The sequence below is a fragment of the Pelodiscus sinensis genome, chromosome 7, assembly GCF_052426305.1.
Source record: "Pelodiscus sinensis isolate ZL-2025 chromosome 7, ASM5242630v1, whole genome shotgun sequence".
Classification (NCBI taxonomy): Eukaryota; Metazoa; Chordata; order Testudines; family Trionychidae; genus Pelodiscus; species Pelodiscus sinensis.
In genome coordinates this window covers 71,988,703-72,008,825 of record NC_143058.1, presented here as the reverse complement: position 1 = coordinate 72,008,825, position 20,123 = coordinate 71,988,703, and positions in this window count along the sequence as shown.

The window sequence follows — 20,123 nt, the reverse complement described above, 5'->3', positions numbered from 1 at the left end:
GAATGAAGAGAAACAGACAAATGAAAAAGGCACCATTTAATTACATCACATGAAGGCAGACAACTAAATATTGACAGCTTTTTTAAGTGCTTATATGTAAATTCAAGAAATCTAAATTTTAAGATGGGTGAACCTGAATGCCTGATCTCAAATGAGTGTATTGAAATAGTAGGCATCACAGAAACTTTATGGAACAAAGAGAATCAATAGTTACATGGTAATATTAGGATACAAAATATACAAGAATGACAGAGCTGGTTGCATTCATTGGAGGAGTGGCAAGATACATGGAAGAATGCACAAAGTCAAATACAGTAAAAATCTTAAATGACTCAAATAGCACCCTAGAATCTCTAGGGATCATAATTCCATTCTTGAATAATAAGAGCTTTGCAGTAGGACTGTCCTACTGACCATCTGACCAGGATGGTGATGGTGACTGAAATGCTCAGGGAAATTAAAAAGGCTACAAAATAGAAAACCTAATAATTATGGGGGATATCAACAAGGCCCACTGATAGGGGGAGGGGGATAAATAGGGCAATTGTCCAGGGCATGGGACTTGGAGCCTCTGGCTGTGGCTGCCAATGGTGGCAGTGGCATTGCAGCAAGGTTAAGGAGGCTTCCTGCCCTTGCTCTCTGCTGCTCCCAGAAGTGGCCAGCATCACATCCCTGTGGCCCTGGGGTGGGAGCAGAGGGTCTCCATGAGCTGCCTCTGCTCCAAGCGCCTATGGGCTGTCGTATGTAGAGACTGCCTGGCTTCCATGCCTAGAAGCTGCTGCCAAAAGTATGTGCCAGTTGCTTTCAGGTGGCACCCGAGGTGATGGGGATGGGAAGGGATGGAGCAAGCAAAGGTGTGGCCTCAGAGAATGGGCAGGACAGGGGTCTTTCAACAATTAGACAGTTGGTCTAAGGTGGGCCTGTGGAAGCCCTGGCTGTGCTAGAGCCTGAGGAGCGTGCTCAACAGCACAACCAGAAGCTTGTTGGGCACCAGCCAGTGTAGACGCAGCACCACCCAAATGTCAGGCAAACTGCATCCCTGTGCACACATTGGGTGTGTCTAGACTACACCTCTCTGTCGACAGAGAGATATAGATTAGGCACATTGAAATTGCTAATGAAGCAGGGATTTAAATATCCCATGCTTCATTGGCATAAATATGGCCGCCGCTTTTTTGGAAATGGAGTTTTTTCGAAAAAACTCCCAGCAGTCTAGACGCGGATCTATCAAAAATAAAGCCTTTTTCGACAGTTCCCATATTCCTCAAAAAATGAGGTTTACAGGATCTGTCAAAAAAGGCTTTATTTTTGAAAGATCCACGTCTAGATTGCCATTTTTTTCGAAAAAACTCCATTTAAAAAAAAAGTGGTGGCCATGTTTATGCTAATGAAGCAGGGATATTTAAATCCCTGCTTCATTAGCAATTTCAATGTGCTTGATTTGCATCCCTATGTCGACAGAGGAATGCAGTCTAGACGTAGCCATCTTGTGCACACATGGGAGCCATTGATTGTTCTGCCCTGAGGCCTGGGATTGCTGTCAGCGGGCCTGATTTAAACTATCACTATATGGATTGGTAACATGTTACCTGAGTATGGAATGAAGAGATCACATTTATAGGCACCAATAATGACTGCTTCTTGGAGTATGTAGTCTTTGAACCCATGAGGGAAGTGGCAATTCTTGATTTAGTTCTAAGTTGTACCTAGTGTCTGGTCCAAAAGGAGAATATAACTGAATCACTCAGTAATCATGACCATAATGTAATAAAATTTAACATCTTTGTAGAGGAAAAAATACAAAACAAACCCACCACAGGAAAATTTAACATAAAAAAGGCAAGCTACACAAAATAAGGAAGATATTAAATGGCAATTAAAAGAACAGTCATAAGAGTGAAATGCCTGCAAGCTGCATGAAAACTTTGGAAAAGCACCATAACAAAGTTCAAACTATATGTAAACCCACAATAAAATTAAAACAAAACAGAAAAGAGGGCCAAAAACAAATATATCATCATTGGTAACCAGACTAAAAGAGAGCGAGTGGTTATAGATGGAAAATCATCTTTCAAAAACTGGAAGTAAAATTCTACTGGAGGAAAAAAACCCTCCAGGAAGTTACGTGTAAAAGCAGAGTTATGCAGGCCAAATGATAATTTGAAGAGTAACTAAAAAAGACAAAAAAACTCAGTATAAGCAGGATCTGAATCACTGCTTCCAATGCAGCCAGATGGAATGGGAAAGGAATCCTGGGTGTGGCTATGCTCATTCAGTTGTTTAGCCCTAAGGTATTCAACTGTTGTTTTGTAAATATAGTTCATGCTGGAATGGGAAAGAAATCTGGAGTGTGGTTATGTAAATATAGTTCAGACAGTGCTATAGGCCTGATAAATATTCAATTGTTAGAATGGTATTTTGCCTATTGTAACTAATTTGGCTGTTGTGGTTAACAAACTATGTTAAACCTAAATGTAAGAACTGTAAAATATAACCACCGGTGCTTGCAGGAAAGACACTGTCATTGTAAAGAATCTCAGATGGACAAGGCTTTCTCTTCCAGACTCGGTGAACTCAATTGGGGGGGGGGAGGGGGAGGCGGGGGAAGAGCAGAGCTCTGAACCAGCAGGCTAGATCCCTCCAGGCATGAGCTGTAAGGCTGGTTCAACCTGTTTCTCCCCCCTCCTGACATCCCCGTTTCTAATGATAGAACTAAAACAGACTTCATGAAACAGTGTCAATCTAAAGAGTCATTAGAAAGACTGGGACTGTTCAGCTTAGAGAAAAGATGACTAAGGGGCATGTGACATATTGGGGGTATTGTCTAGACCTTTGGGGGGCCTTGCAAAGCCTTGCTGATGCAGCTTCTAACCAAGCTGCTCACAAATAATCTTTCAGCATGCAAGACTCCATCCTGAGTGTCCATTTATAACTGCAATTTGCCAGACACACTTGGGTTACACTCTGGTGTTTATCAGCCTTAGTTGCACTGCAAGACGATCTGAATACACTCCTAGGGCTTATCTAGACTACACTAAAGTGTCGAAAGAGGTCTTCTGATCTCACTTTCGAAAGCAGAGCTTTACAAATGTATTAACTACAAAGTGACAGAATTTTAAGTGAGTACAAGAAATGGGACATAGAGGTCAGAAATGGTTACAAGAAGGATAAAGATAAGACACATAGTAACGCCTAACTTACATTTACCAAGCCAAATTTTCTCACCCTCTACTCCAGCAAATTACTGACCAAACATTCAGTTCAGGACCAATGTTCCCTCTAATCTTTTCCATCCATGCATGGATTTTCCCCATCCTTGTGCAGAATAATTTTACGTGCACTGGTGGCATCTATGAATGTGCACCACCAGTAGAAAAAAAAACCCTTAGCAGTGGGTGTTCTGTTAATCATTTGGCTGGTATTTGAATCTCTCCTAAGCAGCCGCACAAGTGCCCAGCTTACAGGGAAAACTGCTCAGAAGCTCCCACTGGCCACTGACTGCTTTCTTTGTCCCTTCAAGTACAGTGAATAGGATGGGCACAAGAGGAGAGAAAGGGTGTACCAGGAAGTGTTTGTCTCTCCTTTTTATAGTTTCAGACCCTCTCTTGAAAAACATTTCCAGCATTGGCACACCAGGGGGTCCCTTTAAGCACATGTCTCTGCTGCGGCACCAGCACTCAGAAGCAACTGGTGACCTAAAGCCCTGCCTGAACTGGTTCTGGGTGGCTTTTTATATGAGAGAGAGCATCCAATCAGAACTCTTCTGAAAAAAGCTTCTTCTGAAAGAAGCCTGCAGTCTAGACATAGCCTCAGGTACAGTCTCTTTCCATTGAAATGGTAAATAGCTTAATCTACTGTACAGTCTTGGAAAAAGCTTTGTTTTATGAAAGCACTGCAACACAGTCTACTACATACATTTTAATAAAGCTGGTTTAAAGCGCTGAGGAAATAACACAGTGGAATCCAGAGAACAGCAAAAGGAAAATTAAAGTTCACATGTTTGAATGATGAAAGATTTTATAGTTGCTTAATCCGTTGAGGTCAGAATAAGAAAATAAAATGCATTTTGTGAAAGAGAGGGGCCCGACTGCAGTCACTTGTGGCTGTGCCCACAGCAGCCCTGGTTCTAGTTTTAATTTATTTATGTGCTGAATGGCCCTCAGCCTGGTTACCTAAGGGAATTCAGCACATGTCTGTGATTAACTCGATGTTCATGTGAGCCCTTCATGTGAACTTCAAAAACCTGTCCGGTGTTTGGAGTCCTACTGCAAGGTTATAGTTTGACAGACCGAATCCGCTCTTTAGTAAAGCATCTACAGTAACTTATTCATAGACATTACTGGTCAACAGATATTACTATGTCAGAGATCAGAAAGCACTAACCATAAGCTCTGCTTTAACTCTTGCCAGTCTTGAGTACTACAGATGTTTCTTCTGTTAGGCAGATAGGAACTTCATGGATCATTTTTTCCTCCTTCCCAGACGTAATTGTTAGTTTGTTTGAGATTTGGGAACTTGCTTTTCAAGTTCTGAGCTATTCAGAAACATCAAGGTCTTGGGCTAGGCATTGGGGAAGTCTCAGAGTGGAGTAGATGTTAAAACAAGCAACTGTCCACAAATCACTAAAATATTCCCTGGAAGACAGAGGTACAGCTTTGCACGCCAATATGTAGGCATTTTTGGCTAATGTCACTTTTACTTTTGAGAAAAGTTTCAATTGTCCTCAGAAAAAGTCAGGTTCCAAAACATATTCTGTGCTACATGATAGATGTGGCACTGATATATATATTTTAAAGATCGATGAAGACCTAAAAGTACATTATGTAAAAGTCACAAGACAGCATTTCCTCTATCTATTTATCTAAAGAAGCTAGATAATTTCATGGAGGTTAGGTCCATAAAAGGCTATTAGTCAGGGGATAGAATTGGTGTCTCCCTGCCCTCTGTTTGTCAGAGGCTGGAGAAGGATGGCAGGAGTCAAATTGCTTGATTATTGTCTTCGGTCCACCCTCTCTGGGGCACCTGGTGCTGGCCACTGTCAGCAAACAGGATACTGGGCTAGATGGACCTTTGGTCTGACTGAGTACGGTTGTTCTTATGTTCTTATGTTGTTCCTCCATTACTTCATCAAAGAAATAAGATATTTTTCAATAGGACACTGGACATGAAAAGTTCAAGGAAGCTGATATTTCAACATAACTGCTAGGCTACGACTACACTGGCATGATTTTCCGGAAATGCTTTTAACGGAAAAGTTTTCCGTTAAAAGCGTTTTCGGAAAAGTGCGTCTAGATTGGCAGGATTGCCATTTTCATGATCAGGGCTTTTTTGTGGAAAACAAATCTCTGCTGTCTACACTGGCCCTTTTGCGCAAAAGTTTTTTGGAAAAAGACTTTTGCCCGAACGGGAGCAGCATAGTATTTCCTCAAAAGCACTGACAATCTTACATGAGATCGTCAGTAAGTTTGCGGAAATTCAAGCAGCCAGTGTAAACAGCTGGCAAGTTTTTCCGCAAAAGCAGATGATTTTGTGGAAAAACTTGCCAGTCTAGACACAGTCCTATATTTTATGGGTCAACTTGTCTGCCTAGTCAATGGAAATATGCTTGCAGAAATGCTGGCCCTGTATTTTACCATGCTTAATTTTGACATTTTATGGACATTTAGTTCTTTTGAAACCTGTCACATATTGGCATCCCTCTATTGCATAGTGTGTTGCATAGAGAGAAGAGGATATTCACAGGCACCAAGGGGGGTGGAGGTGCTTACTTCTATTGATTTTCAAATGCCTTAGAAAATGTGTGTGGCTCAGCCTTGATCTATGAGGAAAGCAGTTCGAAGTGAGAATGCGAGAGCCCTGCACAGATACAAAATTTTGTATCGGCATCCGCACCTGTGTCTGCAAAATAAGCCATGATATCTTCATCCACATCGGCAGATGTGGACACCCACAGAGACAAAGCAGATTTGCAGGGCTCCCAAGATGGGAGTTCAGACTCCATGCCCATCCAACCGTGGTCCTCTTGGCAAAAATGCTGAAAAATAAATAAATTAAATCCATGTACTGTTTTTCCAATTGCACTTACAAAAATGTAAAGGAATATTAGAAGTAACCTTCGGTCAACATCCTCCCTGAGACAGAGCCAGTGGTGTTACAGCAGTCCTTTGTAGCTGGACAGTTTCCTCAGCCTTAGATGTCTCCACATGAATACTCTCAAAGAATTCCTCATGGGCTTGGATGCTCTTCAGCCTAGCCACCACCTCCTGAAGCGCTTCCACCTGTTTCCTAAGAGATGCCACCAGCAGGCACCTTTCACATTGGATGGTCCCCTCCACTCTGGATTTCTGTAAAAAAAATTCTGGGAAATGCGAGCCACAGTCTGCAAAACTGCATCAGGATTTGGGGAGAGCCATCAATGGCCAGGTGGACTGTCTGGCTACCAGCATAGTTAGAGGAGACAGGAGCAGTGTTGGCACAGGTGATGTGACCTTTCCTAACCATACTGGTTGTAGTAGGACTCCCCCCATAAAACCCCTCTCTTAACTCCCCTGCTAGCGCTCTCTGGTTTGCTAGCTCTCACTGCTTGCTTAGCCTCTTGTTCTTAAATCCTTCTCTCTTGGGTCATCTCCTCACCTTTGTTAACCACAAGGCTGATTGAGGCTGATCAAAGGTGATGAAGGGAACAAAGGCTCAAAAAGCTCACATCTTGTTCATTCAGCAGGGGGCGCTTCTTCACATCATGGTGCCTCAGTTTCCCAATCTATAAAATGGGAATAATAATAATGACCTCACGTATATAGTGTTTTGTGATCTGCTGCTGAAAAGTGCTACTTTAGAATTATTACTACATTTATGAAGTTGAACATGTACCTAATTGCCTTGCTGAAGCACTACATTTATTCATAGGAAAAAGTATGAGAAAGAGAAAAAACAAATTCATTGCTTTGCCCAGTGACTCAGATTATAACCTTACTTTATGAGATACCAGTGCTTGTTAAATTAAACAGTGACATAAACTTGATCCAGCAATACCCAGGATACCAATAGGCATATTTAAGTAAGGACTGCTCTACTGAGGAAAGATTTGCAGGATCAGGGCCCTTTTATGGGTAAGTGCTACATAGTCCTGTATTTTGCTGCTAGATAATTTTCAATTCTTATTTAATGTGAGTGGGGTTTTTTTCTTCCACATTTCAAAGCACAAATTGTTTTTCAAAAATAGTAAATTTTGTATTTGGTTCCAATTAACGAGGGAGGAATCCTATCTTAAAGGTACACAAAGTCTTTAAAAAATACTGCAAGTGTAATCTGAGGTGTACAGTTCTCTCCTCTCATTTGAGAAACTGCAACAAATGTACACAGCTGGATCTCTAAATGCTTTGAAGAATAATGTATTTTAAAATATTCCTCTAAGATTTAAAATAGGACACTTCTCATTGCACATGCCTTTACCTTACCTTGTCCTGTGTTTAACATTTGAATAGTTTTGCACTTTCAAATATGTGAAACCTATCACTTTGCCTTTAGAGAACTTGATTCATTACCATTTCAATAGAAAAGTTTCTTCTCTTTGAGAGTTCTGCTTAGAGAGTTCTTTGTAAAAAGGCTCCATCTTTTTGGGCCTCCAACCTCTCTTCCAGAACTATATGATTCCATTTAATTGGAGTCCCCATAACTGTTCAGTGCCTGTATGTTCCAGTCAAAAGATGGAAAGGCACCAACAATCCCTGAGAAAACAGACATATTTCAGATTTAGTTGAAGATAACAAATCTCTCGGAATTGGAAACAAAGATAAGAAAAACAATCTTGAACATTACTGAAATTTTGCAAAACACAATGGAACAGATCTAGAAAGAAAGATAACTGGATATTTTTCATTTATTGAGTTGTACTGAATAAATCGGATTCTAGTTTATTTTTTTCTACATACACGATGGAAAAGTTAATGTTAAAAAATCCATGAATGTAATTTATTTAAAAAATATTTTGAGAAGATGAGATCTGATTGCATCAAACTCTGAACATTAACCATTTGTTATCTGATGAAGAAATGTTTTAATATGATTTTTATGAATTTATGTAAAATATATGATTTAGTCTCAATTAGCCTGATTTGGAATCTATATAAAATATATATTCAAGCCTGATCCAAAGCCCATGAAAGGCAAGAGTAAGACTCCCAGGGACTTTCTATCAGGGCTTTGTATCAGGCCCAAAGTGAACACTTTTTAGCTTGAGAATAATTTACATTCTCTCACAAGTTTAACAATTATACTAAGATAAGAGATCTTAAATATGAAGGATATTGTATGTGTGCTTGTTATTAAAGAAAGATCCTCATTCACAGGACAGCAGAAGCTGAAGGACTCTGAGATCTCCTGCAAATTGCCTGGAGAGAAAAAAATCACTCACAAAAGAGAACTTTAACTTTTAAGTAGATGCTTGTGGAAGTTTTTAAACTGTCTTGTAGAAGATGCTCAGTACTTAAAACTGAGGGCTATTGAAGACAGATGACCCCTTCCATCAAGAATTACATATGAGTTTTAATAGTTAAGAAAGTTAATTTTATAAGTGATAACCTCAAACCTGGAAAGAAAAAAAATATCCCTTTAAAATAAAAGCAGTGGATAATCCTTTCTGCACTCTACCAGGTATTGACATTCTCTGCTGTACATAGTCTCATGACTCAAAATATATACAAAATGTTGGTGTGTGAGCCACAAAACACAGTATTAATGGGAGCTGCTGTACTTTACCTTTTAAGGCAAAAATTGTAATTACAAATGAAAAGACTAAAAAACACCTTTCACTAGAGCTTCCTTTATACTAGGGAAATGACTGTCTGTTGCCTGCATCTGTAACACTTACCAGTATCTGTAACATGCTTAAAACATCTATTAATAAGTTTTGAAACCTATATAAACTATAAAATATCCTCTTTAACCACTAATGACGTGTCTTTAATTCTGAAGGCTCTAAAAGCACTTTACAAACTTTTCCATCAGATACAGCCTGTTTTAGGATGGAATGTGGCAGCTATCAAATAACACATTGCAATGCTAGCCAAGCATGTGAGAAAGAAAAATGAATATCATATCCACTTAAAACTGCAGTGGGAACTAAGGAAACAGGCTATTACCCCTCACATTGGAAAGTTTGACCAAGAAGATGGAATTAATACTCTTTCCTTTACAAAAAATGCCAAGGGAACTTCTAAGACCACAAGTGGTCAGGACCTTAGTTTTATGTCACATCTGAAAAATGTCATATCTTGCTAAGTGAGAAAATATTGCAGTAAGTACAACAATTTTGACAAGTATTTTGTCTACTATCCTTAGGCAAGATGGATGTAGATAAAATCTAGCCCACATAGATACCTAAAATTGATGGTTTTCTGACATATCTGCAACTGGTAAGAAGATAAAAGCATCAGTCTTGGAAAATAAAGCTCAGAATTTATTTCTAATCCTCTTTTTTCTCTTATATCCAGCTTTTCATCTGCAACCACCAAACAGTTTTCCTCAGTGTAGGATTTATAAGAAACTTTTCTTCCTTAGATTCTGCCAACTTCTTTTAGCTGAGAGAGAGGATTTAACAAGAAGGTGTCAAGACTTTGTGAGAAGAAGCTGATGCTGGGCTCTTTGAGGTATCATTGCAAAGATTGCCAGAGGGTGAAAGACTGAATTAGTCTGAATACTGGCTAGTTTTGGATTGACTATATAGCTGAACTTGACTGAAATTTTTGAAGTGATAACATAAGCTATTTGTTTCCCAAAAGATGTATTTTAATAGAAGATCAAGATTCAGAAGTATTCTTATGTTTACAAAATAAGACCTTTTAAAAAATTCCATTTCTCCCTTCTCTGACTAACAGCACAACAGGTTATAGTCACTGTTTAGTTCTATAACAGTGTTTCTCAAAGTGGTCTGTGGACCCACTCTGGGTATGTCTCCATTGCATTCCTCTTTCAAGAGAGGAATGCAAATGCAGACAATCGAAATTGCAAATGAAGCACAGATTTGAATTTCCTGCACTTCATTTGCATAATCGCATCTGGCCACTATTTTGAAATACTCTATTTCGAAAAAAGAAACACTTTATAGATGTGGTTATTTCGAAAGAAAACCCTTCTTTCGAAATAACCCTTAAACCTCATTTTAGAAAGAGAAAGGGTTATTTCGAAAGAAGGGTTTTCTTTTGAAATAACCACGTCTACATAGCGTTTCTTTTTTCGAAATAGGGTATTTCAAAATAGCGGCTGGACGTGATTATGCAAATGAAGCACGGGAAATTCAAATCCATGCTTCATTTGCAATTTCGTTTGTCTGCCTTTGCATTCCTCTCTTGAAAGAACGCAGTGGAGACATTCTGAGAAAGCTGCTACCAGACCACTCTCTTACCGGCTCTGCAACTATGGAGCCTCCCAGCTCCCATTGGCTGCGGTTCGCCATTTGCAGCCAAGGGGAGCCATGGGAAGCAGCGTGACCTGAGCCACTGCTGCTCGTGGCTCTCCTTGGCTGCAAGCAGTGAATCGCAGCCAATGGGAGCCATGACGCTCTGTGGCTGTGAGCTGGTAAGTAAACAAAACAGAGGGCTTTTGGTAGCAGCTTTCTCAGAGTGGGTCCGTGGACCGCTTTGAGAAACACTGTTCTAGAACAAACAGGCTTAGATACTGTTTTGTTACTAAAGTTCTGGGACCAGGTTCCTGCATCCAGCCAAGCTGTAAGTGGCACAAAGCTTGAGGAGGAAGCAAACATGACTTTAAGTCATCTTTAAACTCCCTGCATATAGGATTGTTTAAGAGCTGGATTGTTTTTTATTTAGGGTAGGTGCAAAAAGTGTTACAAAAATACTCTTGATAACCAAAGTTTATTCTTTATGGAAAATTATTATTTGTATTGCATCAGTATTTAGAGGCCCAGGGTAAGAGTGTGCTAAGTAATAAATGTAGACACTGTGCCCTGACGAGCTTACAGTTTAAATTAGGGGTCAGCAACCAAACGAAAGAGCCAAACTACATCAAAATTCAGAACACGTGGTCAACAAAGAGCCAGTATGAGAATGCCCATTTGCATGACTGAAAATATACAACTTAATATTATTGCTAATTGACATGATGATTAATAATAGCATAGATGAAACATTGTACTCACAGACTTTATTTAATGGGACTTCTGCTGCTGATGGGGGGTGCAGTTGATGGATGTGGGGGTGCAGGAGTCAGGGTTGGAGTGTATGGGGGCTCAGAGTAAGGGTTGGGGTGTATGGGAGGTGCACGCGCTGGGAGTGGGAAGTAGAGTGTGGGGGAGGGAGGGCTCTGGGGCCGGATTACCTTACCATTCTGGAGCTGGGCTTCTGCACCTGGGCAGCAGTGGCTGGATAAGGGGCCAGGCTAGGATTGCCACAGCCAGATCATGGCCTCCCCTCCTACCTGTGCTGCAGCAGTAGGGAGGCCACCACAAGCCCTCTCTGTGGCTCTATGGGGGCTGGACCATGGGGCCTGCCCTGGGATCGGGGCCAGGGTCAGGATGCTGTGGCCAGTTGGGGAGCTCTCACTACCCCAGCGGAGAGGGTACACACATCCCCTACAGCACACTCTCAGCCGTCCCTTTAAACAAGCAGAGCAGGAAACAAAGGCTCAGGGAAGGGAAAGGAAGTGACTTGTCCAATCTCATACATATCAATGATAGAACAAGTATTTCAAAAAACAAACAAAAGGAAGTTTTTCTTCACTCAGTGCACAGTCAACCTGTGGAACTCCTTGCCAGAGGATGCAGTGAAGGCTAGAACTTTAACAGAGTTCAAAAAAGAGCTAGATAGATTCATGGAGGTTAGGTCCATCAATGGCTATTAGCTAGGATGGGTAGGAATGGCGTCTCTAGCCTCTGTTTCTCTGGAGGTGGGTGACAGGGGAGGGATCACTTGAGGATGTACCTGTTGTGATCCCTCCCCCTGGGGCATCTGGTATTGGCCACTATAGGCAGACAGGCTACTGGGCTAGATGGACCTTTGATCTGACCCAGTACGACCATTCTTATGTCCTTACATTCTTAAGTAATAGGACACGGATCTGTAGACTCCCAGTTTACCCACTAGACAACATTGCTTTTTTATGTTGTGATTTAGAGCACAACACTGGTAATAACTAGCGTTTGGCACGGCCAGCATAAATGAAAACAAATGATCAAATTCTGCTATTGCTTGCACCAGGAAGGATGAGACTGCCATTTTGTTTGTTATGCCGCCTGAAACACAGCCTCCTATTTTATAGACACCCAGCAAAAATATTTCCTTTAAAATCCCTGTCACAGGATTGACTACATGCTGCCATAGTACCTCCAGGGATTAGCTCTCAACCAGATACACTCCTCCTTCAGTTGCTTGCCCCATGTTTATTTCCCTCACCCTCCGTCTCCGTAACACAGGGTGCTCCCTTTTTGTGGCTTGGCTCTCCAACAAGGTCACTACATGTTCTCCCTTCCAAGGTGTCAAAGTCCCACTAAACAATATACCTCAGACAGTTTTATGAGCCACTGACTAGATTGTGCCACTTCCCCAAGGGCTGGTAGAGAAACCTGGGCTCATTAATCTGAGTTCCACTCAGGAACTCTGTAAACAATACCCACAGTCTGTTTGCACCCAATTCTGTCACAATTTCCCCGGACTCCTTTCTACTTCCACCTGTGTCTTCTGGCCTCCCTCTGGGTTAAAAGTTGCGTTTCCTCTGCACCATGTAGTTACTTTACCCCGCCAGAGTCTTGCTTCATAGGCTTCAAGGCCAGTTCTGGGAAAAACAAATCTTCCTCTTTTACTTTAGAGCAACTCAGCCAGTAAAGAGAAAATTGGAAATTACAACCCCCACCTCCTCAAATTAATAAAAATGCCAGAATTGTGTAATGCAAATAACTCTGAAACCCACTCCTTTTAATTAGAAGTCACGGGGAGATTCTTGCATCATCTCTCTTAAATATTGTTCCCCTTTTGATTTTTTAAAACTGATTTGCAAGAATGAAATGGTGATAAGGCATGAAAACCAAACCAGTAATGAATGGTTGCACCTAAGACAGGATATTGCTGATTCAGAGAGGAGTGTCGGGTGATTTATAATATTTCTGTGGCTAATTTGCTTTGATAAGTGTGTGAATTCATCTGTGTAGTGGGAACAAATTTGTTTCATGAAAGAGGCAAGGGAAAACATTTCTTTTTTTTTTTAATTTAAAGATGTGTGGAAATTCTCGAGGCAATTCAAATACAGTGATCTAAACATGCTTACCAGTCCAGGAACAAAGTAGATATCACTGTTCCCCATGTTATTTTTTTGTAAATGACATGTCAAAATGTTAAAGAGGAAAGTATTGCATGGAGACCAAATGCTGTCAAATTAGATAGCAGCTGTTTGTTCACCTCTGTTCTGTGAGTGAAAAAGAGATTGAGCATTCATTGCTAAGTAGAGATAATCCTGTGATTTAAAAACTGCTTCAAAAATAAAGACAGCCCCATTGACAACACAAAATCACATTGTGGTTCTCTAAAACATTTCTCAGATCCTAGAGCTGAAAAGGAAAGTCTAGCTGATGGATGATGTTTTTAAATTATGTATACTGAACTGATCTGACAGTTGTATCACATTGCGGGCTAACTTCATCCTTGGTGTAAATCAGGGTAATTCTTCTTGGCTCAATAGGGAATTGAGTCTCTTTCTTTCACCAGAGCTGAATTTGGCCCAGTTGCTCTATTTCCTTTTCAAACTAGTATTTGCTGAGATTTAGCATAGAAGGTGCTGATCCTGCAAACAGTTATGCATGTGCTTAACTTGTTTTTGTTTTACCTCAATGGGACTACTGACGAGTATAAAGTTACAGTGTGTAAGTGTTCGCAGGATCCGGACTTTGCTGTGCGAGTTCTCCATATGGTGAACTATTAGCCTGGTTTGTTTGCAGCACCATGGGGAATGTGGCTATTTTTGAGTGAAGAACCACTTAGCACTAAGGAAAAGGATTCTTTTCCCCATTAGGCATTGTAATGCTGACTTCTATCCTGCTTTAACTAGAGCAGAAGCTGCTCCAAAGTGACTTTGTTTAAGGGTCATAGTTTATAAAAACAACCAGTTTTTATATTTAACTTGTAAACACAGTGGAAAAAGTGCAACATGTATGCGTACGTGTGAAAATTGTAAACTAATTCCCAGTTGGAGATGTGAATGAAGTTAAAACTAAAATGATATTGCCATTAAGTATTGACAGACCATCCATTATAAACAGGCCTGATGTTAAAAACACATCTCTACTTTTTAACTACAGGCAGTCCCCGGGTTACGTACAAGATAGGGACTGTAGGTTTGTTCTTAAGTTGAATTTGTATGTAAGTCGGAACTGGTACATATTGTAGGGGAAACTCTAGCCAAACATTTCTCCAGAGCTCAGTTTTATTCTCCCACACCTCACTTCCCTCAGTCCTTTATTCTCAAGCTGAGGTGTCTGCTGAGAAAAGCCGCTCCGCATCTCCCTGGTCTGCTGGGGGGGTTGCTAGCTTTGTGTCTCCCTGGTCTGCTGAGGGGAAGCAGCTAGTGCTGGCTTGCCTCACCCCGTTTTTAAGTAGGGATCCGATGCAAGTCGGATCCATGTAACCCGGGGACTGCCTGTACTCTAACTTGACCATCAGGAGTCTGCTTAATTTACCCAATTGGTTTTGCATTCTGGCCTATCTGGAGTCTGGATGAAAGAGTTCTGGCTACTGCAGATTTAACCAAATTTATGTCTAAACTACACCCCTCTTTCGAAAGAGGGATGTAAATTAGATCGAAATTGCAAATGAAGCTGGGATTTTAATTTCCTGTGCTTCATTTGCATAATGTCAGCTGCGCAGTCTTTCATAAAAGGGCTTTTTGAAAGTAAAACTGCCATCAAGATGGGGTTCTTTCGAAAAAAAACCCCCTTTTTCAAAAGATCCCGTACTCCTCAAAAAATGAAAAAGGCTTTTTTTTCCCTTAAAGAACCCCATTTGGATGGCGGTTTTACTTTTGAAGAGCCCCTTTTCAAAAGACTGCACAGCTGCCATTATGCAAATAAAGCACGGGAAATTCAAACCCTGGCTTCGTTACAATTTTGATCTGTCTAATTTACATCCCTCTTTCGAAAGAGGGGTGTAGTTTAGACATACACTTAAAATTTGTAACTTCAATTTATTGTTGATTTTTGAGGTGGATTCTTGGCTCCATTGAAGTCAATGAAAGTTTGTCATTGACTTGAGTTGAATTTGATGCGATGTATTTTACGTTTTTGCTTATCTGTTATAATGTAACAATTCAAAAATCTGATATAGTTCTACAACAGATGAATTTTTGAAGGGCTGAACATGGATTTGCAAAATAGGCCAAATTATGATTCCAGGAAATAAATAAAGTGAGTTTCTTTTTTAAAAGATGAAAGAACTATATGATTCATATATATATATATATATTTGTGTATGATAGATTAGAGAAAGGTAGGTGAAGGACTTTCATGTACAAATTAATAAACCATTAAATATTTTTATATAAATCTTTGCAATTAGCTTCTTCTTATGAACTGTGGAAAATCACTAGACCTTTACTTGTTTATAACATGCTTTCTGAATTTAGTATTATTCTCGGAATACAAAACATGAAGACTGAGCGTTTGCCAGATAGAGTCCAATGTGAGATGGAGATGAAAGCATAAAATATGAGTGAGCTTATGTGAGGCAATGCATAACTGTGAAGGACTTCCAGTAGTGAAAGATGGATCTGATTACATTATGTAAGAACACATGACTATTGTTATTTATTACTTATCATATTGCTTATTTGCATGATCAGTTTCAAACAGAAGCAATTACTGAACTCCGATGAGTGTACAGAGAGCCATAATGTTTCCTACTGTTACATCTGCTCAGGAACAGTTCTACAGGTATGAACTTATGGTTTCGGATGCAATCTTTCTGTTGGGGTAGAGATAGGATACACTTTTCCCATGTAAAAATATTTGGAGACCAATCAGTCCTCCAAGATCTGCAATGAATTCATAATCTATAAAGTGGGATACAGGAGCTAACCACAGATTTTGGATCTAGAATAATATTTCAACTCCCCTCAAATGAGTGATATGGGACCACCCCTCGTAGGAGCACGGAAGCTATATTATTGTAGAGTGTAGTAATTCATGGAACAGTTATGCTTGAGGAGTGTGAAGGGGCAGCCTGAATCTCAAAGCCTGTTAAGTACTGAGAAAATATCTGTTTACTGAATGGATGTGTCATCAATGCTTCTATTATTACAAATTCTGGGAGATACTGAGCTCCTGCAGGTCACCCATGGTGCACATTCAGGTCACGTTTCTCAATTTATTAAATGGCTGTATCAACACTTATTTACTTGATGGAGGGATTATGACTTGGAGTTTTATTAGGGTTTGTAAAATGCTTCAAGATTCCCACATGGAAGATACACTGGCATGATTTTCCGGAAATGCTTAAAACGGAACAGTTTTCCGTTATAAGTATTTCCGGAAAAAGCGCGTCTACATTGGCAGGAAAAAAAGCACTTTTTCCAGAAAAGCGTCCAGGCCAATGTAGACGTGCTTTTCCGCAAAAAAGCCCCGATCGTCATTTTTGCGATCAGGGCTTTTTTGCGGAAAAGAAATCTGTGCTGTCTACACTGGCCCTTTTCTGGAACAGTTTTCTGGAAAAGGACTTTTGCCTGAACGGGAGCAGCATAGTTTTTCCGGAAAAGCACTGATGATTTTACAGTAGATCGTCAGTGCTCTTCCGGAAATTCAAGGGGCCAGTGTAGACAGCTGGCAAGTTATTCCGGAAAAGCGGCTGATTTTCTGGAATAAGTGGCCAGTGTAGACACAGCTATGAGTAAAGAGTATTACTACACTAGTCAGAAGTGCAAAGTGTCCTACTCCATACTGAATTGTTTTTTTTCCCTTTGTATTCTTTAATTGGGCTCTTAGAAGTAAAATATTAAGGTAGATATCATTCAGGCTTTCAGCTATTTATGCATCTCCCTACATTTTTGTGTAAACTGTTTTGTTTCAGTGTGTTTTATACAAATTCAGAAATGGACAGAATGTTACTTAAAATTCATGTTTTGTTTCTTTGTAGTCTACCAAATGACCACATTCCTGCCTTTACACAGGAGCAAATTCTCCTGGGCCTATTAGATATTGCCTTGATTATGCTACGTTATTAGTGCTCCAAGATTAGCATATGTCATGGTTTTTTGATCTTTCTACTTCTTGCACCCAGCTGGAATCAGAAAGCAAATGAACTAAAACTAAAACTCAAACTATACAATTTCACTATGCTCAAAACCACTCAGATATAGTTGTAGGTAGAGGTATAATCTTGTTTGTATTTTACCTGGTTTTATTTTGCCCTCTTTTCATTGCTTAAAATCAAGACTAATGACTGAGGGCTTGTCTACGCTTTTGGCTAAATTGGTACTTCTGTGTTTGATGCAGCAATGTCAATTTAGCAGGTCTGGTGAAGACCCCTTAAGCCAAAGGCAGAGAGTTCTCCTATCATTTTTTGTACTCCAGCTCCTTGAGAAGCATAAGGTGAGCTGGTGGGAGAGTGTCTCCCATTGACCACAGCATGGTGCTAGACACCCTTGTAAGTCAATTACATTGACTTCACTTACATAACATATGTACATTGGTTAGTATAGACCAGCCCTGAGTCGAAAATACAAAACTTCTGTCTAATTTTCATCCAGTTGGGTGATATTTAGGATCTCTCTAAGTCTCAGAACATAAAACAAGGTCGTGGCATGAGCTATGATATGTCTAACATTTGGCATGGGCATTTCACTTAATGTGTGCGGCAGGAGTTATGTGGGTAGAGTTGCCAGACAGTTTCACAAAAAATACCGAACACCATGGGAAAAAAATTGGTTGAACAACAAACAAACCAATCAACCAACCAACCAACCACATAACCACACATGGCCTCTTTAAATCCCCACAATCCAACACATTGTACATTTCTGGTATTTTTTTTTTTACTGGACACATGCTGAAAATACCAGGCTGGCCGGTCCAATACCAGACACTGGCAACACTATGCATGGGAGGTGGGAAGATCTGGGAACTTGCAGAATCAGATACTATACTATAACCCTAGGTTAAGGAGAGTGGAAAAGTTCCCCTCTCTTTCACAGTGGGCTTTCCTGGGAGCACCAGCATATAAAGATCATGCTCAAAAATGGAAACCACAGAGCAGCCAGCCACAATACGATCATAGATAGGAAAACCAAGAGACACTGCCATTTTGGGAGACAGAAATGATGAACGATACACACATGTAAACATTTCCTATTTTTTTCCAAACAGATCATTTATTTGTGAGCTTGCCATTTGAAACTTGCTCACCTGTTACAACTGGTTATTTTCTCCCCCTATATTTTTTTCTTAACCCCTCATTAGGATGGTTGATTTTTTAAAGCACATAATTGTGAGATCTCAATTCCATTCAGAGTCATGCTTGCGTTTTTGAAAGAGGTTGCAGCGCTATAAATAAGGCACTAACACAGCAGCCTGTTCTGCATACCAATGGCCACATTGCTTGTGCAGGCTCACTTTAGCCCAGTGGAAAGGAGACTTCTCAGGAAAGGGCAGTGCAAATTATTGCATTTGCTGTTGGGTCATGGAAGAGACGTCAGAAAAACGAATAAGGAAAACAAAGCACATTCTTCAAACTTCGCAAAACTGTGAGCATTAGCATTCTATCTAGCCTATCCTTAATGTCTGCAGAGACACCCAGTTCATCCCGTCTCCCTAGGGAGGGGATAAAAGGTACTCACGGAGCAGTTTTCTCTCCTCTGACAAGCCTGGTGTAGGTGAATGTGCTCACTCCAGTCTGACCGGCAATGGGATTCTCTGGGTGTGTCTAGACTACAGGGTTTTGTCGACAAAAGTGGACTTTTGTCGACAAAACTATACCTGCGTCCACACTGCCTTTGAGTTATGTCGACATAACGTCGACAAAACTCAGCAGTTTTGTCGATGTATGTAAACCTCATTCTACGAGGAATAACGCCTTTTGTCGACAGAGTTCTGTCGATAGACGGCATTATTGCATCTACACCGTCCTTTGTGTCCACACTGTTATGTCGACAAAGCAGCTTGCTTTGTCGACAGAACTGGCTGTAATATAGACGCTCTTTGTCGACAGAAGCTTTGTTGACACTATCTGTCGACAAAACTTCTGTTGACGAAACCCTGTAGTCTAGACATACCCTCTGAGTCCCCGTCTTCATTTCATTTAGTGCGGAGAGTGGGTATGGAAGAGCCTCTCTGCTATTGATTTATTCAGAAGCATAACTTTCCACTGTGCTTTATACAGATTAAACATCCCCTCCCACACACACATCTTCTCTTTCATGAAGAGCATATGCTCTCCATTAGAGAGCTGCAGAGAGCACAGAGATAGCAAAGAAAGCACAAGAGGGCAGTGCTCCCTGTAAGCTGAGCACTTGTGCAACCACTCAGGAGAAATTCAAATGCTGCCCAGCTGATGAGCAGAGCACCCTTCTATTGGTGGTGCAAGTTACACATGCTCCGGCGCACATAAACAAATTTATTCTGCACATGGATGGAAAAAATCTGCATGCAGATGGAAAAGATTAGAGGAAACATTGAAAGATGGGGCCAGAATTCAAATAAAATAATAGCAACCATTGTGCAATGAGGGAATCTTCTGAGTTGTGTGTAGCCCAGAGTGACTATGGAAAACCAAGCTATAAAAGAAAAAGGGGTTTATATAAAATGTGTTCTTATTTGGGGCCAGAACTTCAGCTAGATCCTAATTCATCAAATTACTTAAGTATGTGATGAGAGGCCCAGCCGTAGGGAAAGGCGAGCAAGGCAGTTGCCTAGGGCCCCGCGCCTTCTGGCCCCGCGTTGCCTGGCGCCTGCCCTCCCGGCTGCTCACTCACTGCCCTGGCTGGTGCAGCCAACCAAAAAAATGCCGCCTTGGGCCCTGCAAACTCTTTGGCCAGGCCTATGTTGAGCTACAAATGTGAAGTGCTGGAAGTGCATGGAATTACTTGTGCTGAATGTGAAGCACCTACTTATATATGTTGCTGTATTAAGTTGCTGG